Source organism: Podarcis raffonei, chromosome 8 (genome assembly GCF_027172205.1).
Source record: "Podarcis raffonei isolate rPodRaf1 chromosome 8, rPodRaf1.pri, whole genome shotgun sequence".
NCBI lineage: Eukaryota > Metazoa > Chordata > Lepidosauria > Squamata > Lacertidae > Podarcis > Podarcis raffonei.
In genome coordinates, this window is record NC_070609.1 from 92,290,987 (window position 1) to 92,305,221 (window position 14,235).

Sequence of the window (14,235 nt, forward strand, 5' to 3'; positions counted from 1 at the left end):
GATGAGGCGCTTGCGGGTTCGCTCTGGGAGGAGGCGCGCCTACTCGCGAGCAAGTCCCATCGCGCGGCACGCGCTGCTTCCCCTTCGCTCTTCTTCTAGCAACCGTGTGAACATCTGCTTGTGGGTTGCGCTGGTCTAATGATTAAATATATTAAACCGTTTAACTGCATCTCTGAATTGTATGTATTAAAAGAATATTGAGCAGACTCTGCTCCTTCCTTGGAGCAGAGCTTGGAGGGCCACCTGACTCGAGGGTCGGGCTGGATGACCCCTGGCCGCCGCAGCCCCGCCACATCTGGCGGGCACCAGGTTGGCGGAGGCAGGAGGGACCTGGGCTGCCTTTCCTCCAGGAGACGGACAGCGCGAGCCGAAGCGGGTCTACTCGGAAGTAAGTCCTGTAGACTTAACTGCTGGGTCCTCTAACTTACCTGGCAAACTGAGCGCAGCTGGGCGCCCTTCCGAGTCTGGGGCGTGGCTACGATCCCTCTGCAACAGAGCTGTCCTTTGGGAAAGAAATGCAAAATATAACAAGACAGCATAAAACAAGAATGTTACATGTGTGGAGGTAAGCGAAGGCGGGAAACTATGTTCCTGATCATAGCTGTCAACGTTTCCCTTTTTTAAAAGAGAAATTTCCTTATCCCGAATGGGATTCCTTGCAAGAAAAGGGAAAGTTGACAGCTATGTTCCTGATGCAAGTGCTAAAATAAAAAAACTTATGACAAGTTAATACTGTAATGACGACTAATAATTTAATAATTAGCAATTCAATAATGACAAATAAGATTAATAATAAGAGGAGCAGTTGTTAATGATTTATACTGATGACAATGTGCCTGCCCTTCTAAAACGTTTCCCTTGAGATACAGTGTCGGGGTAACAGCAAACTACTCCAATAACCGCATCTCACGATTCAGTCAAAATCAATTCTGATCAAAGTAATAGGAACTTAATAAATTACATAGCAGCTAGTATTGAATTGCCTTTTCAAGTAACTAGTAAGCTGAGTGCTAATGGTTCTTCTAGAAATGGTAATTATTTTTGTCGTTTAGTCGTGTCCAACTCTTCGTGACCCCATGGATTTGTTTGCACAAAGTCTGTGGGGAAGTTAGATTCCATGAGAATTCCTTCCAATTTCTTTTCAGGGAATGTTACATGATATTGCACCAAGCAATCTTTACCCCACACTTTCCAGTGCATTTCTATGTCAGTTTCCTTACTGCAAACAGACAAAGGGGTTGTTGTTGTTGTTGACAACAACAACTTTAATGGTGCAACCTGAATTTGCAGGAATGTGACTGAATTATACCCCAAAACAGCCCCCTTGTGGAAGCTCCAATAGACACAAATCATAGATATAGGCTGTGCTTTGTGCCAGGGTCTGGCTTCAGTCAAGCACCTCGACCGCAGCTGAACTCAAGTTGCTCACAGTCTTGAGATAAAATGAGTGCACACAAAGCATGCAGTTCACAGCCCTGCAACCACACAGGGTTTTTTTATTGCAAAACCACAAGCAGATTCCAGCTTGCAAACAGTTGGTTAAAAGAGGAAGTCTATTGCATGGCAGGTGCAAAACCACCTGAGGGGAATTAAAAGTTCTAAAACCTCAAGTTCCTCCCCATGCTTGAAAACAAACAAGTGTTTCAAGCATGTGATCAGTGGCTCTGGAACACTTAGGAATCTGAATCCAAGCAGCCACAGACATCAAGGGAGTGGAAATAAAAGGCAGAACCTATAAATTAGGGCTCTTTGCAGACGACCTAATGGTCACAACACCAGACCCCATAAGCACAGCAACCTCCCTAATCAGAGAACGCAACACATTTGCAATGGTGTCAGGCCTACAGGTAAATTTTACAAAGTCAGAAGCTATTTGCTTCAACACCCCTCCTCACACCCAAAAAGAACTCACTAAGGTCACCAAAATAAAACTTTGCCACACCAAGTTCAGATACCTAGGGGTACAAATAACCAGAAACCTCAATAAATTGTACCTCCACAACTGCAAGCCCCTGTGACGACAAATTAAGAAAGACCTAAAGAGATGGAAAAACATGAATTTCACTCTCTCAGACAAAATAGCCATGTTCAAAATGACCCCCCCCCCAAAAAAAACTAACCTACCTATTCCAAACCCTCCCAGTCTGGATTCCCCCAACCCAACTCCACAGCTGGCAGAGAAAACTACACTCTTTTATCTTCTCACATAAAAAACCAAGAATAAGCCACAAATACCTGCACCTCCCCACCTCAGAAGGAGGATGGGGAATCCCCAACATATTACATTGCCAACCAAATACGCCATATAATCCCATATATACTCGAAGATGAGAGAAAACAATGGGTACACCTAGAGAGGGACACAATTGGAAATACCTGCACCACAGCATACCCACTCCTCCCAAACAAACTAAAGAAAATTCCCACAACACTTAACAGGTACACACAGACCACGCTCAAAGCATGGAAAAACAGAAATAGGCAAACTATCCCCAACCCCATCCCCACTAATTCCCCTGGCATACCACCCATTATTCCACCATGCAGCACAAAACCTCCAGATAAAAACCTGACAAACCAAAGGCTTATATCGCCTAATACACTTTTATAAAAATAACAAACCTTTGTCAACAGAAGAAATACAAGACAAACTAGAAGACACCCAAATGCCCTGGTTAACACAACACCAATTACATGCCCTGTTAAACAACCCAACAGTAAAATAAGCAGCAACTAGGCCCCTGACAACCTTCGAAAACCTCCTCCTAACAACAAAGGGACATGGTAAAGGGATGGTATCCGCAATATACAAAATACTACTCCAAAATCCCACAAACCCCCTAGACGCTATCAAAAAACAATGGGGGAATGACATAGGCTATGAGATTAACCCCACTCAATGGACCAGAATATGGTCTAAACCCCCTTTAAATCCATATCAACGAAAAGAAAAGAACTCACTCTGAAACTCACCTGCAGGTGGTACCTAACACCAAGGAAACTAGCGCTAATACGCCCAGGAACCTCACCAAAATGCTGGGGAGGGTGCACCTCCACAGGCACATACAGTGGTGCCTGGCAAGATGAAATTAATTCGTTCCGCGAGTCTTTTCGTCTTGCGCGGTTTTTCGTCTTGCAAAGCACGGTCAGTCGCAACTGCACCTCTTCAAGCAGTTTTAAGAAAAAAGGAAACAAACTCGCAAGACGTTTTCGTCTTGCGAAGCAAGCCCATAGGGAAAATCGTCTTGCGAAGCAACTCAAAAAACGAAAAAAATTTCGTCTTGCGAGTTTTTCGTCTTCCGAGGCATTCGTCTTGCGAGGTACCACTGTACCTCCACATGTGGTGGGAGTGCCCCAAAATCCAACTATTCTGGACAACAGCCATACGAGAAATATGTAAAATAACTAAGCAAGTATTAGAAATCACCCCAGAATTGGGCCTACTATACATCTTCCAAGACAACAATGCCCATTTACACCACAAAGAACTCATAACCCACCTACTTTCAGCAGCCAGAAACACCATAGCCAGACACTGGAGAGACCTGTCAGGAGTAAGCATGGACCAATGGTACCAAATAGTATGAGAAACAGCCCTACTAGAAAAATTAACCAATAAACTGAAACTGACACAGGGACAAACAGAAGAAGACGCCTTTACCCCGGTATGGCTCCCCTTTATCACATACGCAGCCCAACAAGACAATTACAATAATCCACCAACAGCATACAACTCAATATGGCTAACCTGATCCAAAACACACACACCCCCCACTCACACATGAAAACAAAGATCACCACAGCCAATCACAAACAAACAACCACACCCTAGGCCAACCCCAACCTCTCTCACCACCAAAGGAACACAAGTGAACAGCAGAGAACCTGCACAAGCAACGCTGACACCAAACTCTACATACATTAAGCAAAATAGAAACCACCTGACCCCACCCCCACCCATCTTCCCTCCCTCCACCCCTCTCCCCCTTTTCTTCCTAATGTCTCAACAAACGAAACTGATTTGTAAAAATGTTACATGGAAAAAATACAAGAGAGAGACATTACACATACTTCTGTAAATCAAGAAAATCTTTAATAAAAATACAAAAAAAAAGAAGAAGCATGTGGTCACAGCCCTTCTAAAGCCAGAACCCACCACGGTGCAGAAGACTTCCCCAATCTGGAACTGGGGTTGGAGCTTGAACCTGGCCTTCCTGGAGCCAAGCAACACCCATCTTGCCTACCAGCCTCTTTGCAGCCGCCACCAGCCAGATGCCTCTGGAAGCTTACAAGAAAGGCATGATCTTTTCCCACTGTTTGCTGCATTGGGGGTTCAGAGGTATATTTCCTTTGACTGTGGAGGCTCCACATGGGTAGATGTGGGGTCCTCTCCTCCAGATGATGCTGAACTGCATCATGCCTGCTATGTCTGCCATCTCCAATTAGGTTCTACCACAGAGAGAAATCTACATTACTATTTCTGCACAGTTTGGCTCCTGGGGTGAGGTCCTTCCTGTTAAGCCTTTTGCTTTGAGAGGGGTTGGGGGTTATACATGTTTTCTCATATTGTAGCAAAATGGCCCCCAAACAGCTTAAACCAGGGTGGTGAGCTCAGTAGTTGGACTCCCAGCTCCCCCCACCCCCAGCCAGCATGACCAGTGGTCAGGAATGATGGGAATTGTAATCCAGCAACATCTGGTGGCAGAAGTGGACTTTGGTCTTTCAGATTGCAGCAGCGCCCTGTGCACAACCAAAACTCAGTGTCCCCCCGCCTCTCGCCTTCTGTTCTGCTCAATTCACTATGTCAGAGTTGCCAGGCCCTGTGGTACCCCCAGGCTCAGCGCCCAGTGTTGGGGATGCGGTCCTGCTGCCCTGAATGTGCCTCTGCTGGGCATTGTGTGTGTGTGTGTGTGTGTGTGTGTGTGTGTGTGTGTGTACATGTTCTCCATCCCTGCCTAACCCTTGGTAAGTGAAGACCCCTGACTTCAGTGTCCAGCTAAAAGGGGTTTTTGGGAGCAAACATAACAAAATGTGCAGTTGTCAAGCATTTTCCAAGCAAATGCACTGAAGCAAATTTTTCCAGAGAGGAAGGGGGAAATGCAGTGGGGCTGTATCATGCCTCCACAATGCACCATTGAGCATTCCTGTCAGAAGGGCATGCACGTCGGTCACATCTGTACCATGCAATTCACACACATGCAAAGAGAACGCTATGTGCGTTCTCCCAGATAATCCTGGGAACACCTCTGCTGGCTCTCTGTGTTCTCGCTAGGCCCTGTGCAACTCTCTGACTCTTGACTCCAACTCTCTGGCAAAGCCCAAACTCTCTCCCAGGGCAAGTGCAAGGGGCGATGGGATTGCCAGCTGCTGTTGCCCGCTCTCCCTCCTCCTCCTGATGTTTTTCTACCTCGTATTTTGATTTCCCCCTTCTTTTCCCAATTCTTTCTTTATTCTTCCATCACCTGCATAAGGTTGCCATCACATAAGGAAAAAGAGCACAAGTTGGGCGTTGACTGTCTACCCATTTGGGCCCTTTCTCAATCAGAGAAACTTCAGACTGTGACATTTAGAAGTGATACTTGCATTTGGGTGGGGAATGGGGGTTTCCTTAATGACCTCAGTCGCTGCAGCACGAGACTCTTCTTCCCAGGGTTGTGGGTTAGAGCTCCGCATTGGACAAATGATTGGCCTGGATGTCCCTTAGGGCCCCTTCCATGATTCTGTGAAACCCACAAGCTCCAGACCCCCTGGGGAAACCCAGCCAATGGGCGGGGTATAAATAATAAATAATTTTTTATTACAGTGGTACCTCGGTTTACGAACTGAATCCATTCCGGAAGTCCATTCTTAAACCAAAACCGTTCTTAAACTGAGGCGCACTTTCCCTCATGAGGCCTTGGCCTCCTGCCGCCGGTGCCCTTCCATCATTCAGCTTCCGTTCTTAGACCAAGGTAAAATTCGCAAACCGGGACACTGCTGCTGGTTTTGCGGAGTTTGTAAAGAGAATAGTTTGTAAACAGGGCTGTTCTTAAACTGAGGTACCACTGTATTCTTATTCTGTTCCCATCCAGTCAATCTGTGCCTCAGCCCAGCTGTCCTCTGAAAGCAGCAGCTGCAGCACTGTCACACCTGCTCTTCCTGTCGTGTGAGCACAGGTTAGAACAGCCTCCCAAACATCTGGAGGATCCTGAGTTGGCAAAGGCTGTGTTAGAAGGAATATTTTTATTACTCTCTGAATTTACGGTGACCTTCTTATGTAATGAATTGCAGTCCCTGCAGAACACTTAAAACGTTTCCTTTTTTCCCTTTTAATGTGTTGTAAAATAGATTTTTCCACCCTCCGACCATCTCTAGGTGGTGCTCTTTCTCTGTCAGTCTTGAAGTGAAGTTCCATCCGAAAAGACTCCTGGCAAACTTTCTCCTTTGCAATCCACATCCATTTAGAAACTGTACTTTTAAAGCCTACCTAAAATTCCTGGGTTATTTATGTGATTACCCCACCCCCACCCACTGAATGCAATTTCCTTTCCCCATTGCCTTCTGGTTTTTACAGGCTTGGTATAAATATGCTGAAAATAAGAGAAATAAAACGTGCCGCTTTCACTGGTTACTACTATTACTATTCGTATCTGTACTCAAATTTTCCTATTCAAGGGTACATAGAAGGAAAATTATTGACATCACACAACCCTATAAGGCAGGTTAGACAAAAAGCTGCCTGACCCAGGGAGCTTCATGGCAAAGCAGCCATTTGAACCCAGCTCTTTGTTGTCTACCATGATCTGTATCCACCTCACCTCTGTGAGGGTTCTCTAAGGTCATGGTCTGTCCACAAGCTTGGCTGCATGCAGTGCTTTTTTGTCCTAGGAAAAAAGGGTGCCAGGACTCACCATGAAGTTACAGTAAGTACAGCCAGAAAAAAGCACTGGGTATAAGTAATAAACTATGATGATGATGATGATGATGATGATGATGCACAGCCCATAATAATAAAACAATGCATATCAATTTAAAACATCTCCTTTTGCAGTGCCCAGTAGGAAGGAACAAATCTGAAGCAAAGTGTTCAAAGATATCTGGATTTTTGCTATGGGGGATGGCATTTCTGTCCCAAATGTTCTTTACCCTAAACACAACCAACACACTCAAACACAGCATCTCAGGGACAACTAGTAAGTCACAGGCCTATTTTACTATTCTCTCTTAAGGTCCAAACCACCATACAAACTTTATACATGCAACCCAAAGCAGGGAGCATCAAACTAGCCAAATATAAACTTTTAGCAGTTTCTTCCAGCTCTGCTGCTTCTGCTGGCACTGGTGGTTCACTCCCTGCAAGGCGCTCTGTCAAGTGCCTGGCCTTTCATGCTCAAGAGACTGTTGAATGTCCCTTGGCCTTCAGCAGGGAAAGGAATCTCTGGCCAAGGGGGGCAAATGAGATTGGCCAGACTAGCAAATTTGGCCCATGCTGCTGTTTTGGGCAGGCAACACACACCTGTCACTCAATTATGTCAAATGTGATAGGTAAAACTACAGCACTGGCTGCCATGGAATAATCCTGAGTGCATGAGTGGAGTCCCAGTTGTTTGTTTGTAGTGAGGCTTACATTTGGCACCGTTTAAATTCAGCATGTGCTTGATGTTAAATGAGCTAACCCAGAATTGAAGAGAGAGGGAGGGAGGAAGGGAGGGGAAGAAGACCCCAGAGCCGCCTACAACTGGACTTTTTCCTTCCCCACATGAGCTGCGGAGCAGTAGTTGCCTACCACTAAGAAAGTCAGAGAATTCCAATGAAGAAGAAGAAGAAGAGTTTGGATTTGATATCCCGCCTTTCACTCCCTTTAAGGAGTCTCAAAGCGGCTAACAATCTCCTTTCCCTTCCTCCCCCACAACAAACACTCTGTGAGGTGAGTGAGGCTGAGAGACTTCAGAGAAGTGTGCCTGGCCCAAGGTCACCCAGCAGCTGCATGTGGAGGAGCGGAGACACGAACCCGGTTCCCCAAATTACAAGACTACTGCTCTTAACCATTACACCACACTGGAAACAGGAATGCAAATTGCAGATGTTTGTTTATTCATCTCATGTCCAGAACGGACACTTATCTAGTGACTAGGATTGATATTCACTGTTGTTACTTTCAGTCTGCAAACAATCCATAATTTATTGCATTTCTCCTATTTGCCTTGCTTTTACTTTGCACTCTTATGAGTGGGATGAAATAACATTCTTAAAAATGCAAATAATAACATAATAAGTTGAGTGAAATTCCCCCACAGTGGCCAGGGAAAGAAATAACATAGTTAACTGCAGCAGAAGAGAAACAATGCTGCTTGCAAACAACATGGGTTGGAATGAACTGATGCATTGTTACATCCCTGCCCTGTGGGAAGGAGCCTGGCTACTTTTTAAATTGAATGTTGATGTTGTTTATTGTGGTTTAAACTTGTTTTGGTTATTTCCACCTTGGAATAATAATAATAATAATAATAATAATAATAATAATAATAATAATAATAATTTATTTATACCCCACCCATCTGGCTGGGTTTCCCCAGCCACTCTGGGCAGCTTCCAACCGAATATTAAAACACAATACAGCATTAAACATTAAAAACTTCCCTAAACATGGCTGTCTTCAGATGTCTTTTAAAAGTAGGATAGTTGCTTATTTTCTTGACATCTGATGGGAGGGCGTTACACAGGGCGTGTGCCACTACCGAGAAGGCCCTCTGCCTGGTTCCCTGTAACCTTGCAGTGAGGGAACTGCCAGAAGGCCCTCGGCGCTGGACCTCAGTGAACAATGGGAGTGGAGACGCTCCTTCAGGTATACTGGGCTGAGGCCGTTTAGGGCTTTAAAGGTCAGCACCAACACTTTGAATTGTGCTTGGAAACGTACTAGGAGCCAATGTACAGTGAGGGGGGAAAGTATTTGACCACCTGCTAAATTTGCCCCTTTGCCCTCTGACGAAGAAATGACCAGTCCATAATTTTAATGGTAGGTTTATTGTAGCTGTGAGAGACAGAATAACAACAGGAAAACCCCCAGAAACCTAGAAGACAAAAGTCAGAGATTGATGTGCATTATAATGAGTGAAATAAGTATTTGATCCCCTATCAACCAGCCAGATGTCAGGTTACCTGGTATCTTCACTGTATGTAACGAGCTGAAAGGCCATCAGCATGGGATAAAACATCTCCTACCACTCTCTGGAAACCATTTGGATCCATTAAGTGGCAGGGGCCACTTAATTTGTATCCTGAAAGGCAGGATATAGATAACTGTAATAAATAAAATAAGAGTAAGCATGTTGGATGATGGCTTTTCTCAGCTGAGGTGGCAGCCCAACGGTGCCTGATCTGTGGAAAAAAAGGAAAAGGAATCTGTTCAAGAAAGAGTTCAGTCTGAAGGCTGTTTATAAAAGTAAGAAAATGCACATGGCTACAACTGAATGGGGTCTGGGTTTAATGACATTGACTTGGAAACATTTTACCTAAACAAAGGGAAGAGGAAGAGAGAGAGAGAGAGAGGCACAAGGTGAGTGAGTTGTGGGATGTAAAACTACAGTCAAGTACAACATCCCTACAGTGGACATGTTAAGGGATGTTTTGTCCCACTCCTGAACTGGGAAAGACTTGAAGAGGGTGCTGTCTGTTGTACTAGCAAGAAGGAGCACACGGCCTCCATGTTCTGATCAGTGTGTCTTCTTCATTTTGGGTATTGCTGTGTGTTTGGAGAAGTGACTGCTTAGTCGCCGTCACTTGGGACTAACTTCTTTATGGAATGGTTCTAGTTGTTATGTAACCTAAGTCTGCCTTCAGGGATATGTCTGTGAACCTGAATGAATCTGTTGAGTAAACTACTTTTATATTAACGTTAATCAGATTCTTGTGTTTATTCTTTTTAAGAGGGATTAGAGGGGATTTTACCAGGAAGGAATCTTTAATAGTAAGACTCAGATGAGTCAGCAACAAGCTGATCGCTGCGTAATTTAAAAAGGGGGATGTTTGGAACTCTGCTAGAATATGGAACTTGCTAGCGCAAGTTAGGAAGGATACCATTAAATAATATATCCTCTCCTGCCTCCCTAATCATCCCCACATGAGTCTTATTGGGAAACTCTGCTTCTGCTTAGTATAGAAAGTTTCTGAGGCAGGATGGAGAACCTTTTCCAGGCAAGGGCCACATTCCCTCATGGGCGACCTTTCAGGGGCCACATACCAGTGTGAGAAGGACCAGAGGGGAAAGTGGGCAAGACAAACAATGCTACTCTTACCCTGCATTCCAAAAACCATTCATACACAATTTAGAGACTTTGACACCCACACCCACATGCACACACCTTGCAGTCAAGCAAGAAGCAACATCCAAGGACATATTCCAGCCTGGCAGAAAGACCTGAGGGAGGCCTGTTGCTGGGCTGGTGAGGGGGCAGGCCTGGAGAGAGTGCCAAAGGCCTGAAGGGCCAAAGTGCCACACGTTGTTTTTGCTTCCAATTCCACTGCCTCCATGTGGCAGCTGCTGGGTAACCTTGGGCTAGTCACACTTCTCTGAAGTCTCTCAGCCTCACTCACCTCACAGAGTGTTTGTTGTGGGAGAGGAAAGGAAAGGAGATTGAGACTCCTTCGGGTAGTGATAAAGCAGGATATCAAATCCAAACTCTTCTTCTCCTCCTCCTCTACTTTTGCAGCCCCAGACCTCCAATCTGCAGGGACCTCAACTGTTCTCCAGGAATTCTCAAAGATTATTAACAGAAACTCTGCGATTATATCTGCAAGCTTGGGTGCAGCTCATCAGGCCCTGGAGATTTGAATTCATTTAAAGTAGCTCGTTGTTCCCTTACCCTCTCTTTTCCTATCTTGGGCTGCAGCTCCCTCCTTACATCATTCCTTCTGTTATCACTAGGTTGAGCAGTCCAGCCTTCTCTCTGTCACCCAATACCATTTCATGCGTCTTCACGCAGAGGACCTACCCCTTGTTTGTTCTTCTTCTGGCTTTGAATATAGTCAAATAAACCTTTTAAAATTGTTTTTAACCTCTCTTGCAAGCCTGAGCTCATTCTGAGCTTTAGCCTGCCTGAGTTTCCCCCTGCAACTGTTGGCTACTCATGCATGCTCCTCCTTTGTGATTTCCCCTTTCTTCCATTTCTCATACATGCCCTTCTTAACCCTCAGCTCATCTGCAAACTGTTACCAGACGTCCCCGTTTCCTGGAGACAGTCCCCGGATTTGTGAATAAGTCCCCAGACAAATTCCATCCCCGGAATGTCCCCGGATTTCATCTAACATCCCCGGGAAACGCAGTCTCAGCAGCCCGGAGCAGTTGGCTCTGGCTGGCTTCAGGAGCTGCTCGGAGGTCCCCATATGATGGTGGTACAGGGGCTCTAAGATGCAGCTTCCAGGCTGCCTCCACCTTACCTGACCCCAGCAACTAAGCTGGGAAGGGAGGCTTCATGCTGCCTATTGGAGCAGCCTCCCAACTCCTACTTGTGTGCAAGCAGGAGCAGGGCAGGGGTCTCTCAGTTAGGCAACGGGAAGCCTCCCTTCCCAGCTAAGGGATCCCATCCCCCTCCTGCTTGCACGTAAGTAGGAATGGGATTGGGGCTGCTCCAATAGGCAGTGGAAGTTCTGTGGGTGTTGAGGCCCCCAGGGCTCCCAGAGATGGTGCCTATGCTGGGCTGACTCTGCTGGGGGATTTAGGTCCACCCATCTAGGCTCTCCAAATCATCCTGGGTCAAATCAGATGATATTGCTACAAGAGTTGGGCACCACCCCCACTCTCTGCCGAGTGTTGGTGAGATCCCAGGAGGTTCCAAGGTTTGTGCTCTTTTGGAGAACTGAAGACACGGCAGACACTGTCGTAGCTTTAAGAACTATGGCTTAGTCACCTATTTACACCTTCAGTCTGTCTGGAGGGAGTCCAGATCTTACAGCATGACCATTTCAAGAGGGGTTTATTCAGGGGTGTATGAAGGGGGTTGGGGGGTGCAACCCAGGGGAGGTGACAAGATGGCCCACTGCCCCCCCAGCTGCAGAGCGGCCAATATCACATGCGCAGCATCCGTACAAGCTACCGCTTGAGCGCTGTCCGTACGGGCGCCACGCATGCGCACTCCATATGGGCGCTACGCATGCGCTGCCAGCTGTTTGCCCCGCCCCTCGGCGCCCCTCCCCAGGTGCTGGAGAGGCTTCCTTTGCCACTGGGTTTTTTCCCCACAGCAGTGCAGCCCTGGAGTCTGCCAATTGTTGGCCAAGCTCCAGGGGGATCGACACTTGAGGGTTCAGTTCTGGCAGATCAATGCCAACATCAGGCTGAATTACTGTAACGTACTGTCTGTGGGGCTGCCCTTGTATCTGGTCCAGAAGCTGCAACTAGGGAAGAATGCAGTAGCCAGATTACCTCTTGGCAGGGCAAGGTCAGGCAAGGTGAGGCAACTACTTCAGGTGGCAGAATCCACTGGGACAGCATATCCCATGATTGACTTTTCTTCTACCCCTTTTTCCTGATGTCAATCTTTCCTCTGCCCTACATCCTTGGTGCGCAGGGGGGGCATGATTTTGCGGTAAACCTCAGGTGCCAAAATCTTTTGGGCTGGCCACAGGAGCCAATTACTGGCAACGTGTTCCTCTGCTGTTGAGAGAGCGACACTGGCTGTTGATTTGCTGTCAAAACAGGCGCAAAGTTTTTGTGCTAATTTACAAAGGCCTGAACAACTTGAGTCCCAAATACCTTAAGGACAACCAGATTCTTTACACTCTGAGTTCCTCTGATGGGGCACTTCTGGCGGTCCTCCAGGCACCTGAGGTTTGCTTGGCCTTTACGAGGGAGCAAGCCCTGCCCTGTGGAACTCTCTGCCTGTAGACATTTGGCACAAACTGTCCCTGCCACCTTTTAGACATCTCTTTAAAATTGTACTTTTAAGACAGGTCTTCACAATATTTTTATTGTTAACTAACCAATATTTATTGCTGTTCTATTGTGACATCAAACAGAGCCAAAGAGCCTCCAGGCTTCCTCTCCCTTGCAGACAAACAAACCATTCTGTAGAAAACCCGTTTGGTTTTGGCAGCAAACCCAATGATGTCTGACCAGTGAGACTGTGCTGTGATTCATCAAGAAAATGACATGTCTTTATTTCTGCCTTTCTTGTTTAAGGTTAAGCCTGAAGAAGAGTTCTGTGAAGCTCAGAAGCTGCCTGTGTTCCTATCTGGTCTGGGGCCATTGGCCCTGCATCACATGAAAGGTTGTGCAGCAGGAGCTGTGTTGGGTTGGATCTCACCCTTTATCTCCTTGACAAAGTAGCCCAGCTCATCCTTGACAGTCTTTATCTGAAAACTGTCTAGACTATGGAGCAAGCTGGGTATGAGCACATGTTTGCGGCTAGATTAAATTCCTCTTGCTATGACCTCTGGAAGCAGCTGTGGGAGGACTTGGGCACCCAGCAGGTGGGAGGTTACTCTGCTGCCCCAGGAGGAGGATCAGGAATTCATGGAAATGTCAGGGTTAAATAAAGGTGACCGGAGTTGTGTGTGAGAGAAATATTATAAATGGAATTTTGAAAAAGTAAAATAACAAGAATGGAATTGTGAGTTCTTTGCAAATGCCTCTGTTATTTCTGAAGTCTTCATCGGGCCTTTTCCACACTTGGCATCTCCCTGCCACTCGCCACTTATTCCTTTGGAAACCCTTGAAGGGCTGCTCCAACCAGAGGCAGGGATTTGGGTGGGTTGGGTTTGTGGCTTCCCCGTAATGTCCTTTCAAGAAGACTTGGAAAATGAATCTCCAGTGTTCGTCAACATTGAGCCGACCCAGACAGCAGACAGCCGGGGGAGAGATGCCTGTTTCCTTGCTCCCTTGCTTGCTGAGATGGGTCCTGAATCTCAGCCCTGCCTGTAAGGCAAGGGAGCCACGCTTTCCCAGGAAGTAGCAGAGGTTGCTATGCGTTGCTCCCATTTGACACATGCCCAATAATGGTTTTTTAAAAAATAAAAAACAACATTTTAATTCTTGTTTTCATTATTACAATTCATTGGCTGCCTTGAGTTCCTTTGGAGAAATTTAGGAAAAACCAACCATTTCCGGTGCTTGGCCCAGGACCAAGAAAGGACAGCAAATGGTCAGTTGCCTGAAGATATCTTGAGCCGTCTCCAGTATGGACTGAACAAGGGAAGGGTTAATAATGTTGCATTTCATTTCAGCTCTACACCTTCACAAACCTGGATTATTATTATTATTAT

General features: G+C 46.2%; 1 long non-coding RNA gene across 1 annotated transcript; it reads left to right on the forward strand.

Annotated features, from left to right (window-relative positions):
* Positions 1-79: 79 nt before the first annotated feature.
* LOC128420141 (uncharacterized) lies at positions 80-14,002 on the forward strand. The gene is made up of 2 exons (XR_008331979.1): positions 80-565; positions 13,154-14,002. It is a non-coding gene; the product is annotated as an uncharacterized LOC128420141 (long non-coding RNA).
* Positions 14,003-14,235: the final 233 nt, after the last annotated feature.